This window comes from Nematolebias whitei, chromosome 3 (assembly GCF_014905685.2).
Source record: "Nematolebias whitei isolate Nwh7 chromosome 3, NemWhi1, whole genome shotgun sequence".
NCBI classification, from domain to species: Eukaryota; Metazoa; Chordata; class Actinopteri; order Cyprinodontiformes; family Rivulidae; genus Nematolebias; species Nematolebias whitei.
In genome coordinates, this window is record NC_056500.1 from 51,146,902 (window position 1) to 51,162,317 (window position 15,416).

The following is a 15,416-nucleotide window of genomic DNA, read 5'->3' on the forward strand; positions in this document are numbered from 1 at the left end:
AGAGAGTAAGAGAGTGAGAGAGTGAGAGAGTAAGAGAGTAAGAGAGTGAGATAGAGATAGAGATAGAGATAGAGATAGAGATAGAGATAGAGATAGATAGATAGATAGATAGATAGATAGATAGATAGATAGATAGATAGATAGATAGATAGATAGATAGATAGATATTTTGCTGGTACTCTCGATGACGAATCCAAACATCCAGATAATGTGGTCAAACCACCGGACTGTGATTGTAGCATTCTTCAAGATCAATTCCTTCATGCCAGAGACTTCTAGCTTGCACAGCGTCTGAGTCTGAGTGCTTGAAATATGGTGCAAACCTTCATATAACGCAGGCAGCATTATCAATGCCAAAACCGATGCTGACGTCTTCATAATTGTTGATATCCCAGGTACCCGACAATTCCAAAAAGCAGAAACCCTGTTATCATAAATTCAATTATGTACATGTCTTCAACATCCTCGAAGGACAATACAGACAGGCACATCATCTTCCATCCACACCAGAAATTCATGATATTTCTGGCTCCATGCGTCCAATAGGGGCATGCAGGTTTTCCTGTACCCTGTCTTCAAGAAAATGTTATCAATTGCGTTGAGAGACAAGCTGACCAGATCCATAATAATTTACGATACGGAAGATGTGTAAAGAGGGGCTCTGAGGCAGATTCACAGACAGAGCAAAAGCAGAGGAGGGATGCAGGAGAGGGAAAAGACGTCTCCGCCTTCGTCGAGAGCAAGTGGTGAATGAATCTTGAATAAAACACTTTAAAATGATCATTATTTTCGAATTTGATGAAATGTTCCCATTGTCAATTCTTAAACCTGGTATTATTTGCTTGGCTCCAATCCCACGCAATTGATTGGAAAGATTTTACCAGTTTTCTTACCATGCTCATAAAAATCACTTTAAGTTCTAATCAAGCAGCCTTCAACCTGATGGGTAGAAATTATATTAAATTCAGTCTGCAGCCTCAATTGTTCCTTATATAATGAAGGTGATGAAGATTGTGCATATTTTCTATCTATGCTAAATATTTCATCTGAAAGAACCTTTGGTTTTTGTATTAAAGACTTTCATCCCCACTAACTCAGGAGCAAGGCAGAAGGAGAAATCCTACACAAGACAGGCTCTAGAGCAATGTGGATATCCTAACTGGGCCTTCCTGAAAGAAGAAACCCAAACAGGACTCCAGTCAGCCAACAAGTGAAAAGGAGGAACCCAGACCCAGACCAGTGGTCATTCCGTATGTTGAGGGAGTATCAGAGAAACTGAGACGTTTATTTTCTAAACATAACGTCCCAGTGGCTTTTAAACCCCAAAACACATTACGGCAAAGACTGGTTCATCCCAAAGATCCAGTCCCCAGGCACAAACAGAGTAATATTGTGTATGCTGTTCAGTGTCAGGAAAACTGTGATCAGTCTTACATCGGGGAAACTAAATAGCCACTGGCCAAAAGGATGGCCCAGCACAGAAGATCAACATCATCAGGCCAGGATTCTGGGGTCTACACTCATCTCCAGGCCAGCGGTCACTCTTTCAGGGATGAAGATGTTCACATCCTGGACAGAGAGGAACGATGGTTTGAGAGAGGAGTAAAGGAGGCCATCTTTGTGAAAAGAAATCGTCCATCATTAAACAGGGGTGGAGGCCTCCAGGTTCAACTGTCCCCCTCTTACAATGCTGTCATTGCTAGTATCACTCAACCCCCTGTGAATAGTAAACAGCCATAAGGTGCTAATGATCCATTGTTAGGCTGATGGTCCTTCTTGATCCTGTGAGCAGCTGGTTCTGGTTGTAAGCAGCAAACTGGTTGATCCACTCTGATAAGGTGCTATTTAAGAGACTGAGCTGAATACAGCACCTCAGACTGAGGAAGTCTCTCGGATGAGAGACGAAACGTTTCTATGTTTTTTTGCTTTGTTTTGTTTTTTGTTTTTTTGAATGTCCAGAGGACAAGATTGAACTTTTTTTGATTATTCTACCTGGATTATTGAGCATGCATCAGGATATTAAAGACTTTCTTTTAAATGCTGCATATGAAATTATTTCTGCCCTTAGAAAAGCCTTCATGGCTTCCTAAATTGTTTTGCAGGACATATCCAGCGTTCTATTCTCACTCAAAAACTTTTTTATTTTGGAGGAAGATAATGTAGCAAAGTTCTCATCTGTCAGCAATAAAAGATCAAGTCTCCAGTGCTTCTTCACCAAATCACTGTCCGGTAAGGCCATCTTGATAACAAGAGGGGCATGATCAGAAATTGCAATGCTTTTATAACTGCAAGATCTGAGATTTGGAAGCAACAGGTTGTCAATAAAAAAATAAACAATGTGGGAGTAAGTATGGTGTACATGAGGAAAAAAAAAAAAGAATAGCCCCTACCATTTGGGTATTAAAAACGCCATGGGTCAGTGAGACTAAAATCCTGAAGAAAAGACGTGATGTGTGTGGCAGATTTATTTGGGCAGGCAGGTTTAGAGGAGGAACAATCTAATGATGCATCCATAAAACAATTGAAATCTCTTCCCCAAACTAAAGAATGAAAATTTAAATCTGGAAGATGGGAGAAAAAATTCTGGAAAAATTCATCATCATCAAAACTGGGTGCATAAACATTAGCAAGTGTCACAAGCTTACTACCAAGTTAGCCTGATACAATAATATGTAAATCGTCTATTTTTATCTGACAGCATTGTAGAGGCAACAAAAGGGATATTTTGATTTGATTAAAATAGCAGCCCATCTAGCTTTTGCACTAGTGCAGAGGTGCGTACCCTGCTGGAAGCCAGGAACACTGCCTTCGGGTCTGGAAACTCAGAGGAGCTGAGTAGGACAAGGAAAGAGCTGGTTGCTGGTATTAAGAGGGCCAAGGCCACATATGCACAGAGGATTCAGGGTCAATTCATCTCATAAGACCCTCGGAGCATGTGGAGGGGCATTAAGTGCATAACAGATTATAAAGGAAGGAGTGAACAATGCCCCAAAGACCCATCTCTGCCTGATGCCCTCAACAAGTTCTATGCACACTTTGAAGACCCGAACAGACCACCCAGCACCAGACTAACCTCACCACCGGATGAAGAGCATCTCAGCGTGACCTCAGCAGAAGTAAGGAGTACTTTCAGGAGGATTAATCCGCACAAAGCAACTGGCCCAGACAACATCCCCAGAAAAGTGTTGACGGAATGTGCTGATCAGCTCTGTGAGGTGCTGGCAGACATCTTTAACACCTCACTTACCCTGGAGACAGTTCCCACCTGCCTGAAGACTGCCACCATCATCCCAGTCCCAAAAAGCTCTACAGTGACTGGTCTGAATGACTATCGGCCAGTGGCCCTCACTCCGATAGTTGCAAAATGCTTCGAAAAACTGGTCATGACTCACATCAAAACAACCATCAACATCAACGAGGACACTCATCAGAATGCATACCGTGAGAACCGATCAACAGAGGATGCCATCTCCTCTGTGGTCCACACTGCGCTCAACCACCTGGAGCAGAAAAACTCTTACGTCCGTATGCTCTTTGTGGACTTCACATCCGCCTTCAACACCATGATCCCCCAAACCCTGATGGACAAACTATCCACACTAGGACTAAGCCCCTCCATCTGCAACTGGGTACTAGACTTTTTAACAAACAGACCACAGTTAGTGAGGATCCACAACTTCTCCTCCTCCATCATAACCCTCAGCACTGGCTCTCCTCAGGGATGTATGTTGAGCCCCCTCCTGTTTACTCTGCTCACGTATGATTGTGCAGCTACCCATCCAGGCTGTCACATTGTAAAGTTTGCAGATGATACAGTGGTGGTGGGATGCATCACAAACAATGATGAGCCCAGCTACAGGCAAGAGGTGGAACACCTGGAGAGCTGGCGCAAAGAGAATAACCTTCACATCAATGTGAAGAAGACAAAGGAGATGATTGTGGACTTCAGAAGGAACAAAAACATCTACTCCCCCCTGAACATAAGAGGATCTGTGGTGGAAGTGGTCTCCAGCTACAAGTACTTGGGTGTACACATGAATGACAACCTCAGCTGGAGCAACAACACCACCAGCCTGATCAAGAAAGCTCATCAGAAACTCTACTTCCTCAGGTGGCTGAGACGAGCTGGTTAGAGATTCATGAGTCTAACAGCCTCAGGGTAGAAGCTGTTCCTCAGTCTAGTGGTTCTACACTTAATGCTCCTCAACCTCCTTCCTGAGGGGAGTGGGGCAACAAGTGTGTGTGCTGGGTGAGTGAGGTCCTTCATGATGCAGGTGGCCCTCTTCCTGCATCTGGAGGTGTAGATGTCTGTGATGGTGGGGAGACTGACTCCAACATCTTCTGTGCAGCCTTCACCACTCTCTGCAAAGCTTTTCTTTCTGCAGCTGTGCAGCCTCCATGCCACACGTTGATGCTGGAGCACAGGATGCTCTCCACTGCACACCTGTAGAAGGAGGTGAGGGCTGAGCTTCCCTGACCAGAATAATCACTGAGGAAAATCACATTATGTTGCTGCTGATCTGTTTCATGTTGCTGCTGATCTGTTTCATGTTGATGTGTTTATGCGTGCACATCAGCTCACAGTGACTCATGTTCATGTTTGTGCTGATGTTCAATGTTTTTATGTTACGAGTGCCTAGTGTATATTTAGTTGATGTTTTTCCTAGTTCATATCTTACGTCTTATTACTGTATTTCTTAAACATTTTATTGTTGGATGTAACTGGGACCCTGTGTACATAATTTCGCTCCACCACATGCACCACATAAGGTGCGAATGACAATATAGAATCTCTGACTCTCGGAAGTTAGAGTGAAAATACTGCCCAGATCAACATTTCCTCAACCGCCAGTGATCCTGATAGCTCAGATGAGTTTCCTGTAGGAAGATTACCCCAGACCTGAGCTTCAAACGTGAAAAAAACTTTTTATGTTTTACTGGATGATTTAGCCCCTTTACATTCAAACTTGTAAAAGTATGATTACTGTTCATCTACTATTATCAGTTGCACACAAAAAATACACATTTGACAATGAGTGGGCATGGAGGAGAGGAAAGGGTAAAATAAGAAATAAAAGTTGAAAAAGGCAGGGAAAAAAATCTGTCATCTTAAAACCCCTCAAAAAAGAAACAAAAAACAGGTTGCAAAAAACAGCAACCACTAGATCACCACTACTCCAATGTGTCATTCAATAATATAACTCCCTTGCTAAGGCTTTTATGCTGCACAACTACAGGTCCTTCTCAAAAAATTAGCATATTGTGATAAAGGTCATTATTTTCCATAATGTAATGATAAAAATGAAACGTTCATATATTTCAGATTCATTGCACATCAACTGAAATACTTCAGGTCTTTAATTGTTTTAATACTGATGATTATGGCATACAGCTCATGAAAACCCAAAATGCCTGTCCCAAAAAAATTAGCATATCATGAAAAGGTTCTCTAAACAAGCTATTAACCTAACCATCTGAATCAACGACGTAACTCTAAACACCTGCAAAAGATTCCTGAGGCTTTTAAAAACTCCCAGCCTTGTTCATTACTCAAAACCGCAATCATGGGTAAGACTGCCGACCTGACTGCTGTCCAGAAGGCCATCATTGACACCCTCAAGCAAGAGGGTAAGACACAGAAAGAAATTGCTGAACAAATAGGCTGTTCCCAGAGTGCTGTATCAAGGCACCTCAGTGGGAAGTCTGTGGGAAGGGAAAAGTGTGGCAGAAAACGCTGCACAACGAGAAGAGGTGACCGGACCCTGAGGAGGATTGTGGAGAAGGGCCAATTCCAGACCTTGGGGGACCTGCGGAAGCAGTGGACTGAGTCTGGAGTAGAAACATCCAGAGCCACCGTGCACAGGCGTGTGCAGGAAATGGGCTACAGGTGCCGTATTCCCAAGGTCAAGCCACTTTTGAACAAGACTGCGTCAGAAGAATCTCGCCTGGGACTGCTGCTGAGTGGTCCAAAGTTATGTTCTCTGATTACAGTAAATTTTGCATTTCCTTTGGAAATCAAGGTCCCAGAGTCTGGAGGAAGAGAATTCACATTGCTTGAGGTCCAGTGTCAAGTTTCCACAGTCACTGGGGTGTCATGTCAGCTGCTGGTGTTGGTCCACTGTGTTTTATCAAGGGCAGGGTCAATGCAGCTAGCTATCAGGAGATTTTGGAGCACTTCATGCTTCCATCTGCTGAAAAGCTTTACGGAGATGAAGATTTCATTTTTCAGCACGACCTGGCACCTGCTCACAGTGCCAAAACCACTGGTAAATGGTTTACTGACCATGGTATTACTGTGCTCAATTGGCCTGCCAACTCTCCTGACCTGAACCCCATAGAGAACCTGTGGGATATTGTGAAGAGAAAGTTGAGAGACGCAAGACCCAACACTCTGGATGAGCTTAAGGCCGCTATCGAAGCATCCTGGGCCTCCAGAACACCTCAGCAGTGCCACAGGCTGATTGTCTCCATGCTACGCCGCATTGAAGCAGACATTCATGCAAAAGGATTCCCGACCAAGTATTGAGTGCATAACTGAACATGATTATTTGAAGGTTGGTGTTTTTTGTATTAAAAACACTTGTCTTTCATTGGTGGGATGAAATATGCTCATTTTTTGGGACAGGCATTTTGTGTTTTCATGAGCTGTATGCCATAATCATCAGTATTAAAACAATTAAAGACCTGAAATATTTCAGTTGGTGTGCAATGAATCTGAAATATATGAAAGTTTCATTTTTATCATTACATTATGGAAAATAATGATCTTTATCACAATATGCTAATTTTTTGAGAAGGACCTGTATAACACTAAACCCCTGGAGGGCAAATACAAACAGACAATATGCAACACATAGTAAACAAAGCAATGAGCCAACTGCTTAACAGCAGTCATCAAGCAGAGGTCGAGTCAGACTCAGTTATAAATACCAGTAAACAAGCTGGTTTGATACATCTTGTCTCACGATAACGAGCGCTGGACCTTCTCTAAGGACCGGACAAAGTCAGTAGCCTCAGAGACTTAAGATAACCACCATTTATCACCACTCAGGAGTGTGACGCGCGGCTTCGCCGAGAAAACAAGAGATGGCCAGAGTCCCTTCTTATAAAGTTGAGCCATGACATTCCGATATTCAGCCCGTTTCTACAGCACGTCAGCACTGTAATCCTCATACAGACAAAGCTTGTGACCCCGGTACTCCACAGTCCCACATTTCCGTGCCTCTCTCATCACTAAATCCTTAGTCTGGGAGCGGTGAAAGCGAATGATGACAGGGCGCAGACATCTGCCTGGTTCCGGTTTCAGCATGGGAATGCAGTGCGCTCTATCCAGCTAGCGTGGAGAAGACAGAACCCGGTCTCCAAATACATCCAGAAGAAACTGAGAAAAGAAGGCAGCAGGCTGTGGACCTTCAACGGACTCTTGTAGGCCCACAATTTGTATGTTTTAGTGTCTGCTTCTCCCTTAGAGGTCGGAAAGTTTCAGCTTCAGCAGCCTGTTTGTTCGCATAGCTCTGAACTTGTAGATTCGAGCAGCTCCAAGCGTTGACTAACATCGTTAGCAATGGATTCGAGGTTGCTAATGCGTTGTCCGTGCCTTGAGACAGTCGACTGAATTGTGTCCAACTTGTCGTCTATGGTCGCGAATGAAGACTTTAAGTCAGCTGCAAGACTTTCCCAAAACTTCTCAAGTAAATCTAAAACTGCATCGCGGTCAGTGCTCCACTAGCCCCGTTAGCTGAGCCAGCACCCACGGAGGAACTCTCCACTGTCTGATTATTTCTACTGCCCTTAGTGGATTTTGACATAATTCACCAAGCCTTAATGCCTCCTCAAGTTTGAGTGTGTTCAGTATAAGCAGGTACCGTATTTTTCTTTGTACAAGTCGCAGTTTTTTGCATAATTTGCACGCCCTGCAACTTTTAGGCCAAAGCAACATATTTATGGTTTATTCCCATATTTATAAACCATTTTTTGGCTGAGATATGACCGTTTCCATTCATTCTGACTGAAAAATTAAGCAGTGCCACTTTCAGCCACTTGATGGTAGCAGAGTAGTAATAGCTGTATGGCATGCTGTTGTATCATGTAATAAGAAAATGTGGCTATAATGACAAATTCAAAAAAGTCCAAGACAAAAACAACTTGACTATATTTATTATACTTTATTGGGTTTTTTTTGTCTTGAACTTTATTGAATTTACCATATCTTAGATGACTGAGAATCTTCACCAGCTTTTAATGATACAATGGGCTTGCCAAAGTACCCCCACCTTAGTTCTTTCTGCTTACTGCTTGGACCGACTGTCAATTCAGTTGCACCGCCACGGCGAAATGCAGCTAATTTGACTGTTAAAGTGCATTTATTAAGCAAATGTTAGACTGAGACACACTTTTGCTAAATTTTTGAGCAAACAAATTGTTTTAGGTGGTTATCTACAAACCGGATTCCAAAAAAGTTGGGACACTAAAAAAATTGTGAATAAAAACTGAATGCAATGATGTGGAGGTGCCAACATCTAATATTTTATTCAGAATAGAACACAAATCACAGATCAAAAGTTTAAACTGAGAGAATGTATCATTTTAAGGGAAAATTCTGTTGCTTCCAAATTTCATGGCATCAACAAATCCTAAAAAAGTTGGGACAAGTCCAGTTTTCCCACTGTGTGGCATCCCCCCTTCTTCTTACAACACTCAACAGACGTCTGAGGACAGAGGAGACCAGTTTCTCATGTTTAGAAATAGGAATGCTCTCCCATTCATGTCTAATACAGGCCTCTAACTGTTCAATTGTCTTGGGCCTTCTTTGTCGCACCTTCCTCTTTATGATGCGCCAAATGTTCTCTATAGGTGAAAGATCTGGACTGCAGGCTGGCCATTTCAGTACCCGGATCCTTCTCCTACGTAGCCATGATGTTGCGATTGCTGCAGAATGTGGTCTGGCATTATCGTGTTGAAAAATGCAGGATCTTCCCTGAAAGAGATGGCGAATAGATGGGAACATATGTTGTTCTAGAACCTGAACATAGTTCTCTGCATTAATGGTGCCTTTCCAGACATGCAAGCTGCCCATGCCACAAGCGCTCATGCAACCCCATACCATCAGTGATGCAGGCTTCTGAACGGAGCGTTGATAACAACTTGGGCTGTCCTTGTCCTCTCTGGTCCGGATGACATGGCGTCCCAGTGTTCCATAAAGAACTTCAAATCGTGACTCATCTGACCACAGAACAGTATTCCATTTTGCCACACTCCATTTTAAATGACCCCTGGCCCAGTGCAAACGTCTGAGCTTGTGGAGCTTGCTTAGAAATGGCTTCCTCTTTGCACTGTAGAGTTTCAGCTGGCAACAGCAGATGGCATGGTGGATTGTGTTCACTGACAACGCTTTCTGGAAGTATTCCTGAGCCCATTCTGTTATTTCCTTGACAGTGGCATTCCTGTTTGAGGTGCAGTGATGTTTAAGGGCCCGGAGATCACGAGCATCCAGTAGAGTTTTACGGCCTTGACCCTTACGCACAGTGATTGTTCCAGATTCTCTGAATCTTTTGATGATGTTATGCACGGTTGATGATGATAACTTAAGAGTCTTTGCTATTTTACGCTGGGTAACACCATTCTGGTATTGCTGCACTATCTTTCTGTGCAACAATGGTAGAATTGGTGATCCTCTTACCATCTTGGCTTCTGAGAGACACTGACACTCTGAGAAGCTCTTTTTATACCCAATCATGTTGTCAACTGACCTAATTAGTGTTAATTGGTCTTCCAGCTGTTCGTTATATGCTCAATTTCCTTTTTCCAGCCACTTATTGCTACTTGTCCCAACATTTTTGGGATTTGTTGACACTGTGAAATTTTGAATCAACATTTTTCCTTTAAAATGTTACATTTACTCAGATTAAACTTTTGATCTGTCATCTATGTTATATTACGAATAAAATATTGACATTTGCCATCTCCACATCATAGCATTCAGTTTTTATTCACAATATGTTTAGTGTCTTAACTTTTTTGGAATCCGTTTTGTAGTTAAATTTTAAAGAAATGCTGCGGCTTGTCAAGCTGCGGGTGCCTGCTTCGCAGCACCTCAGCAGTGAAACTATTTTTGAAATTCAGCTGATTTGACCATTAAAGTGTATTTATTAAGCAAACGTTAGATTGATAAACAATTTAATATAATTTCGAGCAAACAAATAATTGTTTTTAAATGTTAATCTTGTTAAATTCTTGTTAAAGTCCTCCAGTGTACGCTCCTGTGGCCACCATTTGGCAGCCCATTGTTTTTGGCACAACACCGGCTCACATTTCCGGGTTGTCAGCTGTAAATGGAATGGTAAATGGTAAATGAACTCTACTTATATAGCACCTTTCTATCTTATGAAGACACTAAAAGGGCTTTACACTACAATCTGTGCCTCATTTACCCATTCATACAGCACTCTACTAGATCTCTACAAAGATAATTGAACAAATCATTCTAAAGACTAATCAGAGCTTTATCACATTCATACACTGATGTGACACATATCAGAGGCAATGAGAGATTCATTGTCTTACCCAGGGACACTTCGGCATGTGACTGCTGGTGGATTTGAACCCCCAACTATTGCATTGGAGGACGACTGCTCTAACCACTCAGCCACAGCTGCCCAAACGCTGCGAAGCGTCAGCGGTGACGAATAATAGATGCGACGTATACGGCGCTGCCAGACTGGGCCGCCGGACCGGAGCAGAACCGGGCCAGGGATATCTTCAGCCTCTTCGTCTCTCGTGCTTGGAGCACCGGAGCCGAACTGGAGCAGAACCGGACCGGACCAGTTGCCGACTTCAGCCTCAGCCTCTCCGGTCAGTCTCGCTTTTCACCGGGGGTGCCCCGTGCTGTCGGGTGCTGAGAAGCGGAGGAGCAGCGTGGAGGAGCAGCGTGGAGGAGCAGCATGGAGGAGCAGTGTGGAGGAGCAGCGTGAAGGAGCGGGTCTGCGTGGTGCTCGAGTGAAGTTCGGAGTTTGTATCGGAGTTGCTCAGGCCTCCATCCAAACTCACCTGGATAATAATTAATTTTATTCCGGATCACGTTGTTGGCCCCTGTTGACCTGAAACGAGCTTGGATCATGCCTTTCACTTCAGGAGGATTTTCTGACAGCTCGTTCTGCTATTTGCTGCGAATTATCTGTTTCTGTTTCGGCCTGTTGATTCTGGACCCAGCTTCTGTTTCTCATGGGAGCATCCATCCATCCATCCATCCATCCCATCTTCACTGGGGGGCCGGAGCCCCCCTCAGCCCGACTCAAACTGCAGTTGGGCCACCTCATCGGGTTTGTTTGCCCATTTGAACTGTGACGTTTTATGGTCTGAAACTTTTCTGCATCATTCATATTACTGTCACTATTTTCAGTTCTCAGATTATCTGGAGTCACTGAATCTTGTTAATACACCTGAATCTGCCCATCACTGCAACTTTCACTGTTTTTGGATTCTGAATGATCACGTCTTCATTAATGTTTCTCATGGTTCGATTATGGGGGCTAATTGTCACACTGTTAACTGCTGTAATTACAAATCAGTCACAAAAAACTCAAGAAAATGTCTGATAATAATGTTGTTACTGCTCTCAGGGATTCAACCCAACCCTGGACCCCCCACTAATTACAGCACACCAAATGACTTTAAAAATGCCTCTGGGCTTCATTTTCTGCATGTAAACGCTCGTAGCCTTCTGAAAAAACTTGATGCTGTGAAAATCCTGATCAGTTCTTCTGGGGCTGATGTTATCTTTATTTCTGAATCCTGACTCAACAAATCTGTAATGAATAATGACGTGGCAATCAATGGATTTAACATCTACCGCTGTGATCGTCAAAAAAGGGGGGGTGGAGTCATTATTTACATTAGAGATTCTCTGGTTTCAAGTCTTGTGTCTTCCAAAACAATTCCAAATCAGTTTGAAGCCTTATCTGTAAACATCACCTTGAATGGAGGCCAGATTTTAACTGTAGTCTGCTGCTATGCCCCCCCTCAGCTTCACCTGAGGCATTAAATGCCATCAAGGAATTCCTTGGTAATTTAAAATTCACAGAGGTCTTTTTGGCTGGAGATCTCAACATTGATTGGTGTAAGTCGACCCCCCTCTGTGACAAATTCAAGGAATGTTGCTTGTCTTTTAATTTAACCCAACTGATCGACTCCCCCACTAGATTAAATAAAAATCGTCCAGAAAAATCCTCCATCTTAGACCTATTTCTAACTAATATGCCTCACAAATTCACTGGTACAGGTGTATTCGCTGATCTTTTGAGTGATCATTGTGTGACAGCGGCTTTAAGAGATATTAAACTTCCACCTTCTAAGCCCAGATTAATTCAAAAAAGGGATCTGAAACATTTTTGTGAACAGTCATTCCTCTGGGATCTGTCTCACTTTGACTGGCATCGTATTCTGTTAACTGATGACGTGAACTCCGCTTGGAACTATTTCCATAATAATTTCATTTATTTCCTGAACATACATGCTCCTTTTCGTCAGTTCAGAATAAAGGGACGAGACAGCCCCTGGTTTACTCCAGAGCTAGCTGACCTCCTGCACAGGAGAGATCATCTTTGGGCTGCAGCGAGAAAATCTGACTCAGACACTGATTGGTTGAGTTTTCAACAGATGAGGAATAAATGTACAACTGCTGTTAAATCAGCAAAACACAACTATTTCTTATCTCAGACCTCCAAAAATCTAAATGACCCTAACAGATTCTGGAAAACCATCAAATCTCTCTCAGGCACCCCCCAATCATCTGACCTCCCATCACAACTTCTCATTAACTCTGTTCCTGTGTCAAATAAGCACGAGATCCTGAACTGTTTCAACAAACATTTTGTTGCTTCTGGTTCTTTATTTGACACAGTTACTAATGGAAGATCAGCCACTTCACTTAATAACCAAACTTCTACAAATCAAATCCCTCCTACAAGTCAATCCTCAGTTAATCACAGCTTCTCTTTTTCTCCGTTCTCAGTCAGTGAGGTCAATAAACTGTTAAAAGATCTTGATCCTAAAAAATCTGCAGGTCCAGATGAACTTCCACCTTATTTCTTAAGGCTGGCTGCTCATATCATCACAGTCCCTGTGACCCACATCTTCAATCTCTCCATAAGACAAAACTCCATCCCAGACACTTGAAAACAGCCTTTGTTCTTCCTTTGCTGAAGGGAGGTGACCCCACCTCACTGAACAACTATCGACCAATCTCTAAACTCTGCATTTTAGCCAAGGTTCTAGAAAAACTGATAAACTCTCAAATCAAAAATTACCTGGACTCATTTAACATCTTACCTCCACATCAATCTGGTTTCAGGAAACAACACAGCACAACCACTGCTTCACTGAAGGTTCTTAATGACGTTGTTGAAGCACTGGATGCTAAGGATTATTGTGCTGCACTTTTCTTAGACCTGTCTAAAGCTTTTGACACTGTGGATCAGAACATCTTGTGTCATAAACTCTCAGAAATCGGTTTCTCAGAACACACCATTGGTTGGTTCTCTAACTATCTTTCAGACCGGAGGCAATGTGTTCAATAAAATGGTACTTCCTCCAGTTATTTAACAGTCAACAATGGTGTACAACAAGGCTCAGTCTTAGGACCCACCCTCTTTACAGTCTACATACATAATGTAGGTAAAAACATCCCTAATGCATCCATACATTTCTATGCTGATGACACAGTTGTTTATTGTCGAGCTAAAACAGTTGCTAAGGCTTTCCAGCTTTTGAAATCTGCATTCAACTACATCCAGACTGATTTGTTTCACCTCAAACTTGTCCTAAAGGCCGACAAAATCAAAGGGATGCTTTTTTCAAATAGGAAGTTGGTCCCAGCAGTTCTTCCTCCGATTTTATCCTCAAATGGTGTCCCCATTGAGTTTGTTGATTCCTATAAATATTTGGGTATCTTGGTCGACTCACATCTTTCTTTTAAGCTCCATGTGGAAAACTTGGTAAAGAAATTGAAAGTTAAACTGGGTTTCTTTTTCAGAAACAAATCCTGTCTAACCCTGAATGCTAGAAAACGCCTTGTTTCTGTGACTTTCCTTCCCTCAATTGATTTTGGTGATATTATTTACATGAACGCTCCTACAAGAACCCTGCAGATGTTGGATGCTGTCTATCATGGTGCACTAAGATTCATAACTGGCTGTGATTATCGTACCCACCACTGCACCCTGTATTCACTGGTTAACTGGACATCATTAACTTCATGCAGACCCTCTCACTGGTACATTTTCATCTTTAAATCACTTCTTGGTCTGTTGCCTTCATACATCTCCTACATGTCTCTGCGTGAGTGCAGCTACAGCGTGCGCTCTCAGGACATTATTACCTGCAGTGTTCCCTCAATGAAGACTGAACTAGACAAAAGGACCTTCTCCTATTCCGCTCCTGTTTCCTGGAACATCTTACAAAAAGATTTAAAGCTCTCGACCTTGACCTCTCTAAGTGTCTTTAAGAATCTGTTGGACACCTGGCAGGGACCAATGCAGACATGTTCCTGTTTTTATTTTTTTTACATTTGTCTTGGAATCTAGCTGGGGTTTTTTGTTTTGTTACCTTTTCCTTTTAGCCATCCTATTTGTTATAAACAAATAAATAAATAAAAACATGTAGTATGCTTTTTTATAACTGTTTATTGTTGTTGCTGTTGTCCATTGTTGTCATCTTTCTTTGTTGAAATCAGGTCTCTCTTGTAAATGAGTCCTCGAGGCTCAATGGGATTTACCTGTATGAATAAAGGTTGATTGATTGATTGATTTATGGATTTTTCCACTTTATTAGACAAATATGGACTGATGCGACTTATATGGCGGTGCGATGCATACGGCGGAAAATACGGTATATGCTATAGAGCAGGGTATTAACAGTTAAAGAATGAAATGATAGCAAGAGCCCATGACTTGCTGCCTACTCCATCACTTGCCACTCTAAAGATAAAAAGTTAACAAAAAAAATACTTTGGACAGGCGCCACCATTTTGTAGTTTTCTTTCAATTAGCCTACACTGTATTGCCAGTCCAAAAGAACCACATTACCTAGAAGCCATCATTGCAATATCCAGAAGTCAACAGTGCTTCCGGCCCGCTGCTTTCTGCCAAAATGGAGGGAAAGTTTTGATCCAATCCCAACCTGACAAAAAAAACCTAACAAAAAAGGTCTGTCCTTATTCATAGTGACTTTGGTGCTTAGTGGATGCAGAGAGCCGATTAGAACCGAACCAGAACTACTTCCAGCCTCATCGGTCAATCTGAGAGCTGCTTGCTGGCCCAGGGAGCATCTCAAGTGGGGAGGTCCGGTGTCTTCTCCAGAGCTCACCCGAACTTTTTTCATCCGGATTCGTCTGGATTATTTGGACTCGATCGGGACCATTG

General features: G+C 42.6%; 1 protein-coding gene across 1 annotated transcript in view; it reads right to left on the minus strand.

Annotated features, from left to right (window-relative positions):
* The window catches only part of herc2 (HECT and RLD domain containing E3 ubiquitin protein ligase 2), a gene marked incomplete in the record, with an annotated part of 472,599 nt that overhangs the window by 334,506 nt on the left and 122,677 nt on the right, over positions 1-15,416 (minus strand).